Here is an 11,590-nt window from a genome sequence, read left to right as displayed (position 1 = left end):
CAGGACAACTGCCGCGCTGGTTGCATCTTCTTCTCACCGGATTGGCGTATGCGAAGGCTGACCGACCTCGATTGTTGGGCGAAGCCCCGATTCACGTCCCGCGTCCTTCGAACCATGCGAAGACAAGACCAGGCCTTCGCCAGGAGGCGGCGAAGGCAGCTCGTCAAGAGGTCGGACGAAGAGGGCTTAGATATCCTTCGGTTGGGAGACTAGTTTGACAGTGGGCCCAGTTGTCCTAGGCACGGTTGTAATTGTGGGATCATGCTCATTTGTACTATATTACCCCCGGATATTCCGGGAATGTAGCAGGTTAGGGGGTAATATATGTAAACCGGTCCCGTGATTGCCGGGTACGGGCTATAAATAGAGCCACAGTGTAACCGTGAAAGGTAATCGAAAACTATTCTACTTCCAGTACATGTCACTATAAGGGATCTTCTCCACCTCCCCCCCCCCCCGAAGGCCCTCCTTGTCTCGGACTCCGATCCCAACATTGTCTATCCAAGCCACACCTTGTCTCGATCAGAATGGTTTCTCCCCTTGCAACTACCTCACTCATACCCGATAAGATATCACGAACTAGCCAACGATTGTACCAACTGTGGTGATTGGTAAGAACACTTGCAAAAGTGTGGTAAGATGCTTGAGAGTGTGTGACTCCACCTGCACCACCTAGTAGTCAATAGGGTTAATTTATCTTTCGTTGTTTTCTATCCTTGACTAACCATGACAGGAGAAGCATCAGATGCGAAAGAGTGTGTTTTGAGGAAAGAACTCACAATATTGTTGGATGATCATTGACAAAATATAAATGACGACATTGACAAGAAGCTTGTGGGAACCAATACCGCATTGCAACAACTTAATGAAAGCATTGCACTACTAAAAACACGCTTTGATCGATTGGTTAATCCTCCACCGAACAATAGTCGAGTGGATCCTCATGGTGCAGCCTATGAACAAGAGGAGTCCATCGTAGATGATGAAATTTTGAGACAAGAACGTGACGCCGTTGATGAACGACAAAGGAACCGATTGAACTTCAACGGTCAAGGTATGAGAGGTAATAATTTTCAGCAATATAACCCACATATTAATGATGATCCATTCGCTAATATTATGTTTACCATACCATCTTTTGCGAGTGCTTATAATGCTAAAATGTATTTAGATTGGGAGATGACGGTTGAACAGAAGTTTAATACTCATTTAGTTCCTGAAGTGCATAGAGTTAGGCAAGCCACTAGTGAATTTAAAGAATTTTGAATTATCTGGTGGAATAGAGTATGCATCAACGGACTAGTGCCTACCACATGGAATGCTTTAAAGGTTACTATGCGTAACAGATTTGTCCCACCCTCTTTTAAACGTGATTTATGTAAGAAATTGAACCGCTTAAAACAAGGTAATAGATCCGTAGAAGAATATTATCAGGAGCTACAAATTAGTATGTTGTGTTGTGATATTATTGAGGATGAAGAGGCTACAATGACACGCTTTTATGGAGGGTTAAGGCGTGAAATTCCAGACATAGTTGATTACAAAGAATATAATAGTGTTCTTAGATTGTTCCAACTTGCATGTCTGGTAGAAAAAGAATTGCACGGACGACAACAGAGGCCAAGGAGCAATTTTAGAAGTACAGCTACTTCAATATCAATACCGGGACAAATCAAAATAGCCTCATGTTCAGCTACATGGTCTGTTGCCCCCTTCTCAAGTAGGGCACATTCAGCAGTACCCTCGACACCGTTGCATGCTCCTGAGGTAAGAAAATTCATAAGTGTGCAGGGTCCAGCCAAGAGCTCTTTTTCGGTTGCTTCTACAGGCCGATAGACCGGGATTGTATGCCACCGATGCAAGGGAATGGGCCACGTCATGAAGGATTGCCCAAGTCAACGAGCCATATTGTAACGGAAGATGGTGGATATCCAAGTGCTAGTGATGGTGAGGATGAATATGCTCTTGCAGCTAACCATGCAGGTGATGAGGATGGTCGTGAGACAAATATCGACCATGATGAAGTGTTCAATGCCACTACCATAGAGGATTATCGGACTCTCATTGTGCAGCAAGTGTTAAGCACTCAAATAGAGCAAGCAAATTAGGTTAGATGATATGCTTGATGAGTTGAGTGGTTCCATAATTTTCACTAAAAATTGACTTTTGAAATGGATACCACCAAATTAGGATGAAACTTGTAGATGAATGGAAAATTGCATTTAAAACTAAGTTTGGCTCGTATGAGTGGTTAGTAATGCATTTTGGGTTAACTAATGCACCTAGGACTTTAATTAGATTGATGAATGAAGTTTTACGTGTTTTCATTGGAAGATTTGTAGTTGTATACTTTGATGATATCTTGATTTATAGCAAGACACAAGAATAACACTTTGATCATTTTTGTGCTGTTTTTAATGCTTTGAGAGATGCACGTTTGTTCGAAAACCTCGAAAAGTGCACCTTTTGCACAGATCGAGTCTCTTTTCTTAGCTATGTTGTTACTCCACAGGAAATAGAGGTGGATGAAGCAAAAATGGAAGCCATAAAGAGCTAGCCAACCCTTAGGACTATTACTTAAGTGAGAAGTTTTCATGGTCTTAGGGGTTTCTATCAGCCCTTTGTGCCGGATTTCAACACCATTGTTGTCCCAATGAATGAATTGACAAAGAAAGGGGTGGTTTTTAAATGGAGACCTATACAAGAAAAAACATTCAAGTTGTTGAAAGAGAAACTTACCCATACTCCTTTGCTCCAACTTCCTAATTTTGGTAAGACCTTTGAACTAGAATGTGATGCTAGTGGAATTGGAATTGGAGGTGTTCTAATTCAAGAAGGTAAACATGTTGCTTATTTTAGTGAGAAATTAAGCAGGCTAAGTCTGAATTATTCCACTTATGATAAAGAATTGTATGCCTTAGTTCGTGTGTTTGAAACATGGCAACATTATCTATGGTCTAAAGAATTTGTCATACATTCTAATCATGAATCACTGAAACATATTAGAAGTCAATCAAAACTGAATAAACGACATGCTAAATGGGTAGATTTATTAAGTCTTTTCCATATGTCATAAAACATAAGAAAGGAAAGGACAATGTAACTGTTGATGCCCTTTCTAGGCGTTATACCATGTTATCTCAACTTGATCATAAGAATTTTGGTTTAGAGACCATTAATGACTTATATGCTGTTGATTTAGACTTTCAAGAAGTGCTTGAATATTTTAAAGAAGAGAAGACATGGAATAAATATATGCTGAATGAAGGATTGCTCTACCATGCTAACAAGCTATGCATTCCAGCTAGCTTTGTTCGTCTTTGGTTGTTGCAGGAGGCGTATGGAGGAGGATTGATAGCATATTTTGAAGCAAAGAAGACTGAAGATGTGCTGGCCACTCATTTCTTTTGGCCAAAGATGAGATGTGGCATCGAGCGCTACATGTCATGTTGCACCTCTTGCAATAAAGCTAAGTCAATATGACGTCAAGCGCTACGTGTCACGTTGCACCTCTTGCAATAAAGCTAAGTCTCACTTAAATCAACATAGTCTTTACATGTCTCTTCCTGTTTCTAGTGCACCTTAGGAGGATATTTCTATAGATTTATTTTAGGATTGCTTAGGATAAAGTGGGGGAGGGATAACATATTTGTAATTGTGGATTATTTTCCTAAAATGACACATTTTATCCCTCGTCACAAGAGCGATGATGCTACAAACATATATGTTTTTTAGGGAAATTGTTCAACTACATAGAGTACCTAATATTATTGTCTCGGATCGTGACACAAAGTTTCTTGAGGTACTTTTGGAGATCACTTTAGAATAAATTAGAGACGAAGCTACTGTTTTCTACTACGTATCGTCCCCAAACTGATGGTCAAATAGAGGTCGTCAACCGCACATTATTGACCATGTTACAGGTAGTTCTCAAGAAGAATTTGAGGATGTAGGCAGAGTGTTTACCACATATTGAATTTGCTTACAACAGGTCAGCACACTCCACCACCAAGGTAAGTCCGTTCTAGGTAGTGTATGGATTTAATCTCCATGCTCCTATTTATTTACTACATTTGCCTATTTTTGAAAAAATTAATTTAGATGCTAAGAAACATACTGAATTTATTCTTAAGTTGCATGAAACAACTAAAAGGAATACAGAGAGCATGACTGAAAAGTATAGGATGGTTGGAAGTAAAGGTACGAAGGAAATAAAATTTGAACCGGGTGATTTAGTTTGGTTGCTTTTGAGGAAGGATAGGTTTCCAAAACTAAGAAAGTCAAAGTTGATGTCTAGAGTTGATGGACTATTTAAGATAATTGAGAAAATCAATAACAATGCATACAAATTGGACCTACCTGTAGATTTTGAGGTTAGTCCCACGTTGAACATTTCAGATTTGAAGCCATATTTGGGAGAAGAAGATGAGCTTGAGTCGAGGACGACTCCAATTCAAGAGGGGAGGATGATGAGCCCATGGCAATAATCCTCAAATCATACAAGGTCCACTTACAAGAGCACGTGCATGACAATTAGACCACCAGGTGAACTCGTTTCTTGCCATTCATGCTTTTTTTGGATGGATTACTACTAAATTCTTGTGATATTTTATTGCTTAGGAATGTGGGAGAACCACCACATCCTTTTCCCGATGTCACCCCTCAAAGTCAAAGTCTACTCGGACTCGAGGCTGAGCACTAGTTATGGTTGTGGTCGAGGTCATGGTCGTGGTCGAGTCCCAGGACATCACGTCAGTAAAGCAGGCATAACTCTCTCATACAAAATCCGTTTTAGTCAATTTTGGACATTCTGGAAAGATTACGACGAACCCTTTCCAATGGATATGAGCTCAACTAAATATTCCTTATAGTTTAGTCAAAGAAAAGAAATAAGGTGTTGCATTATTATTTTGAACCCTATTGGGTTTTGTAATCGTGTCAGGGTCAGAATCCAGGTTGTGCACGCCTTTTTTCATGGCTGCACAACCCTAGGTCGACCTCATCATGTCCCCTCTATGTATACACAGTAGTCGTCATAGTTTAGGCTGGGGGTTTAGTTTAAATTATTCTATTTTAGACAATTTCATCGTTTATCCGTTTGTTGAACCTCAACTTGAGTACTTCATTGGTAATTAGCAATATTCAGTTGCATCTACATGTTTTTTCTTGTGTTCTTGATTCGCTTGCAGGAAAAGCCTTCTTGGTGAAGTCAACTGCATCTTGGCATGGTTGACAACCACGAGGTAGTGATCTAGTGGTTATGAGGGTTCTCGATCTGTTTAATTCAGAGGAGCCTTTGGATCATCAACGTCAAAGCTCCACCAATCGACTTATCATATTACTTTGCAGAAGATCGGGTAAACGCGCATCACTATATATGATGCGAAGTTGGTATCGTCAGATGACTATTCGACAGAATGGCCTTTCAACGATGATGCGAAGGAGGAGCAAGAAGCAACAGCCAGTAAGTGTGCCCAGGTAGAGGATGAGAGGTTGGCCCGTCAGCTATGCATTGTGGAGGAGTAAGAAGCAGCATCCCGTAAGCATGCCTAGAAGGAGAAGGATAAGAGGCTGGCCCGTCAATTGTGCACTATAGAGGAGCAAGAATCAGCGCCCCGTAAGCGTGCCTAGGAGGAGGAGGAGGATGAGAGGGTGGCCCATCAGTATGCGGCGGAAGAGGCAGAAGGCTCAAACCGTAGAGGCATTAAGGCGTCAGACTTCAATGTCTTTGACACACCGGCGAGCCTGAAGCATAGGTGATACTGTGGTCGATTAGGCGTGGCGGGGTCCTCCGCTCCACCACCATCGACCCCCCAGCATCCCCAGACATACACATGCCATTAGTCATCAGTGTGGAGACGCGGTCCTTATCGCGGGAGAGGTAGAGGGATACTGGACTAGCTCAACTCGACCTACTTTTCAGGGTAACCTATGAGAACTATTATGTATATTTGTGTATTTATCGATGCCTGACTTGTAATATGTGTTTATTACTATATATTAATAAATGTACTTTTATTATTGATTTACATTAAATATATGTATTATTGTTGCATGTACTGAGAGAGAGACGGAGAGATCAAGGAGAAAGATGGAGTACAGAGAGGATGGACAAAGAGAGGATTGAGGCAGTGATTCTAGTGAATCACTACTAGTCGAAGGCTTCAGCTGGCAGTGATGTTTTAGGTATCACTGCCGGCCTAATCTTTCAGCCGGCAGTAATAACCTTTTCACTGCTAGTCCATGGAGCCAGCAGTGATATTTCTTGACTATCACTATCCATTTCCTAAAACTAGCTCTAAAACCAGCACTGAAGTGGGTTTTAGAGCCGATAGTGAAAGAGGTTTCTGCAGTAGTGTTGTGACTGACATTTTGTATTATTATATGATAGATCCGTCAAAAGATGATAGGCTCGTCAGTATGTCAAACAAATTATATATAATATATCCAACAATAAATGAAAACATACTCCGATACTTCTTGACTTACGAAATGGCTGTATATGCTCTGCCTATCCGTCCGCTTTTGTGGCTTTGCCCCCTCGTTGTCGTTGCACGCCTAGCTATGCAAACATAACCAACATCTTGCCACCTAGGATGACCATCTCGGTCGATCGGAAGTGTGGGTGTGCATCGTTCCCCAGTTACAATTATGTTTAAAGTCATCTTAAGCTTAGATTTGGGCGAAAATAATATAAAATACGGAGAGTACTTCTTAGTTATTCCGAAAAACATATAAAACACATATAGCTACTTAAAATTCTAAATCTTCCTCAACCAACGACCTTGCATGATTATCAATCATAATCATTCTGCACGTGAGGAAGAGTGTTAAAAGTTAAGTGAATTAATTGTCTTTTTGGCGTAGGCTTTTTATGCGAAGTTGATAGATGCAGCTCAATACTACACGTACTTGCAACCTTGGAATTTGATGTTTGGTCAAGCACGTCCCGATCTATAATTAAAGAGAATGGAGAAGACACCAAGTACGTCAGAATCGCGAGGCAAATAAGATTTTGACAAACAACTAGCAACATCCACATCAATAAACGGAAGAATCACGCAAAAACCTAGCGGGAGATCACACAAGGGTCTGTTCAAAGGTTCTGTTTGTGTACTGTACGAACATACACGAATCCATCACCAAGAGCAAACGAGTCAGATTGACATCAAGTCAAATTGGACGGCGTGCTAGCAGGAGCCATACATGTCGTGCCAATGCTTGGTGCCCTACTCATGCAATGGACACTTCAAAGTAGTAAAAATGGAAATAAATAGTTGTAGAAACGGCATTAACAAAATTAGGGCGGCTAAATTGGCTACCCGTTGCCCAACTTTGGCTACCAAAGTGAATAGATAACAAAATAAAGCTTAGATGCTTGCCAAAGTTCTGTTTCGCACCAAACGGTTGCCAAATCAGGTGTGTATTATCAAAACTTTTGTAAGGCTGAATTTAGCTCCAATTGGCATAAAAACTGCCCTATTGCCTATTGTTCCCATATGAAGCACATAAAAAGCGGGTCGAATTTGGCGTTATCAAAGTTTGGGAGGCCAAAACAGTTACTAATTAAATTGGCCCCGCAGGTTTTGGCCAAATTTGGCTCCTAGACATCAAACCAAACAGTCCTTGTATAGAATGGTGAAGACAAAAATAAAGAATTTCGGGGAAATGTACGGAGGCTGAATTTCTCATATGTATAATATTTTTCCACTACACTAAGTTCCAGTTTTGAAAAATTTATACGTCATTATTTTTCCACATACAGTTTGTTTCCTTTTTCATTTCACTTAAATACAATGAAAATTTTGTCTAGAAGCCTTGTAAAATTGTGGGCTACCGCACTTCCCCTAGGTTTAGTAGTTTCTGAAATCTTGAGAAGTTACATTGAACATTCAAAACAAATTTACACTAAAATCAAGAGGGTTTGGAACTAATATAATAGATGTATGCTGATGCCTGCAACTATCTAGAAATTTTTCATTTATATATTTTTAATGTAAAAAAATACAGAAATATGCGTCCATTTTGAAAATTTTCAAAAAATATATGTTTGTCGCTAGTTTAATTGGCGAGATGTAAATATCGCCCACTGAACAGACGAGATGTTTAAAAATTGGCCCCTGATAGGTCAATTTATTGTCAGAGGGCAAGAAGCGGCCACGTTAGTAGCCACGTCGGCTGCCACCACGGTCGGAAACTTATCGCCTACTAGACAGGCGATAAGTTAAAAACTCTCTTGTCCGGCTGGCGAAAACTATCGTCCTCGCACCCTGAGCCATTGGTGGGGCCTAGGGAACCTTACGCCTATTGGACAGGCAATAGGTTCAAAAAATCTCCCATCCAATGGGTGATAGCTTTTTGCTTGAGCAACCTTTGGCTAATTTGTTGGGCCATTGCTTTGAAAAAAGTGAACCTAATCTTGGTCATTATTCCAAAAAGTGAACCTTTTTGCAAGAAAGGTCATTTATTCTAGAAAAAAAGTGAGAGGATAAGAGAGGAGAGGAAAGGAGGGGACAATAGAGGAAGAGTACCGAAGCCCTACCGGATTCGACCTTCATTAGCAGTAAGTAACCTAATTTTGGGACTTCATTTTGCAAACCAGTTAGGTTAGCCATCAAATCTAGTTCTAGATACTACAACAAGGTTAGCAATTCTAATTTAGGGCTGGTTTTACTATTACAAGATCTAGGTATTTAGAGTAAGGTAGAGTAACAATTAGACCTAGGATTTTATAGTTAGTATTGATTATTTGAGGTATTTACAGTTACAATGTTTGAACTATATTTTTTTATGTAGTGTTATTGTAGATCTAGTACTTAGAGTTTAGTATTCTTTCTCGGATTTAGTTGTTGTAGGCTAAAATAATAGTATAGCTTTTTTTTTGTCAATCGTGGGTAGCTATGTCACACAAGTTGCACTTCAGAATCTTTAGAGAATGAGAGATAGTTTATTGTCCAAATGCGGTAGATTTGTTCATTATGTTTCTTGCTAGTTATGACAATATTAATATTACTAAACAAGCATGTGAAGCCTCATCACATAGTTGAGCTACGAAAAGCAAATTAAAATTAAGAGACTCTACTAAAAGAGCATTGGAGATAGAAAGATCATTGGAGATTGCCATCTTACTCAAACCTACAACATTTATCACCAAATGTGACTTTGTCATGATCGCCCACTTCATCTTCTAGTGAGGTGAACATCTTTATATTGCTGATTATATGTTGTGTACATCCACTATCAAACACATATTGCTTGCCTCCAGCTTTGTAGTTCACCTACATATAAGAGATCAAACTTATTGTTTAGGTATCCAAACAAGTTTTGTACCCTTGACATTAGATACAAGAGCTTTAGGCACCCAAAGTTGCATAAAAAGCTTACCCTTAACATGAGTTCCAATGAATTTAACTATAATTTTACCAACCTTAAGCTTATGCAATAAGAAATGATTGTTATTGAAAGTGGACTTGTAGTTAGAAGGCAATGTAGGGAGGGGTTGAGTAGGTATTAGACACTCCCTTGTGTGATGGCTAGTGACTTCACAATATTGGTATTGTGAACCAACTTCCTTGATGAAGCAAGACTTAATTTCTAGTGACTTGGTGATCTTCTCCATCGGGTTGGGGAAGTACTCAAGATCTCTCTTGTTGTAGTACATTGCATTCTTCATGAGAATTTCCTTGTGCTTGTACTCCCTCTTAGTCAACCAGGCCACACACAAATTGAGACTTTCAATCTCATCTTTCAGATCTTGCTCCCTTGCATGGTTAGTCTTCGAAAATGATATAGTATCACATAAAGAGGAGCAAGGTACATAAAAAAAATCATCACAAGAAGTAGATGCATTGACCTTAACAATATCAATAGTAGGCAATTCGTTAATGCTAGGATCAATGACACCATAAGCTAGCTTAAGTTCTTGATATTTGCATTTCAAGTCTACTTGCTCAAGTTTGAGTTTTTTATTGCTCGCTTTAAGGGACTTGTTAGATGCAACTATTTCATCATATTTTTTAAGCATATTGTTGTATTTAGCAAGTAAATCATCATGACTAGAGCTAAGCTTAGCATTAACATTTTCAAGAGACTTGATTTTAGCTTTTTGCTTCTTGATAATAATAGCATAGTCATTCATGAGCTTAGTTAGATCATTAGGTGAAAGACCATCATCATCACTACTACTATCATCTTTCGTGCCACTCACCTTGTTGTTATCCTTTTCCATGAGGCACATAGGTGGTGGAGGAAGTGGTGGATGGTGATGGTGAGGACCGCGAATCTGTTATCTTCATTATCACTTGAATCATAGCTTGAGCTCTCATCGGAGACCCATTCACTAACAATGTAAGCCTTGCGGCCTCCACTCTTCTTGTTGAAGAGCTTCTTCTTCCTCCTCTTCTTTTTCTTCATCTTCTTCTTCTTGTCTTGACCCTTCTTCTTGTGCTTGTTCTCATCATCACTTGTATCATTTGACTTGCTCTTGTTCTTGTTTCTCTTATCACGATGAGGACAATAATATGACATGTGGCCATAGTCACCAAAATTATAGCATGTCTCTGCCACCAAACTTGTCAAATTTCTTTAAGCAAAATTTGTTCTTCTTGGAATTATAGTTCTAGCCCTTCTTTCTCAACATGGATATCATCTTTGTGGTTCTTCTCATGAGGGTAAGCTCGGTGTCAGAATCGTTGTCATCATCATCATCATCCTCATCACTTTCACTTGATGATGGAAGCTTCATCTTCTTGTTGTTGTTGTCAACCATCTCAGCCTTGAGAGCAAGATTCTTCTTCGATAAAGGCATTTCACTTTGAAATCCAAACAAGAACATCTCATGAGCACAAATATTCCAACAACATCAGTAACAATCAAGTCATTTATATCTCTTTCATAAAGAAGAGAGATGACGATATTGTATTGTGGCTTGGAAAGTACCATCAAGATCCTATGAATAATGTCTCCTTGAGACAATTGAGTAAGTTCAAGAGAATTGATACCTCAACAAACCTATTCATGCGAGAATACATATCATTGCATAACTCATTGGGAAAAATCTTAAATTGGTTAAGATTGTTCATTAGCATGTGATATCTTTGCTCCCAAATTTTCCTTGAACCCTTGTGAATTTCACATAGAGTGGTTCAAATGTCATGAGCTAACTCCTTGCTTCTTACTCCAAAGAAAACCTCTTCATTAGTTCCCTCAAAAATAGCATGTTTAGCCTTAGCATTCCATCTACCTTAGAGTAAAGGAACCAAAAATAACATATGAAGAAAGATCTAATGGGACCTTCCATGTTGTTATAGAAGTGCACCTTGTTAATTGGGTGTCTATAGGATTTAGAGGACCATGGGAATTCACAGGAACATCATCAATATCTGCAAGAAGAGCTATTAGAAAAGCTGCTCATGATGTTGTCCATTACTTTCATAAATATGGCCTTTCTAAAATCAATGACTTCAGCAAGCAAGATTTGAAGTTGTGAAAGAAGGTTGCTGAAGAAAGTGATTAACTTGAGAGGAATTTCTCACTTTTGCAAGATAAGCATGCTAAGTTACTTGCGGAGAATAATAAAATGAAGATAGAA

This window comes from Phragmites australis, chromosome 7, assembly GCF_958298935.1.
Source record: "Phragmites australis chromosome 7, lpPhrAust1.1, whole genome shotgun sequence".
In the NCBI taxonomy this organism is placed as follows: Eukaryota; Viridiplantae; Streptophyta; class Magnoliopsida; order Poales; family Poaceae; genus Phragmites; species Phragmites australis.
Note: the sequence above shows the minus strand (reverse complement) of the source record.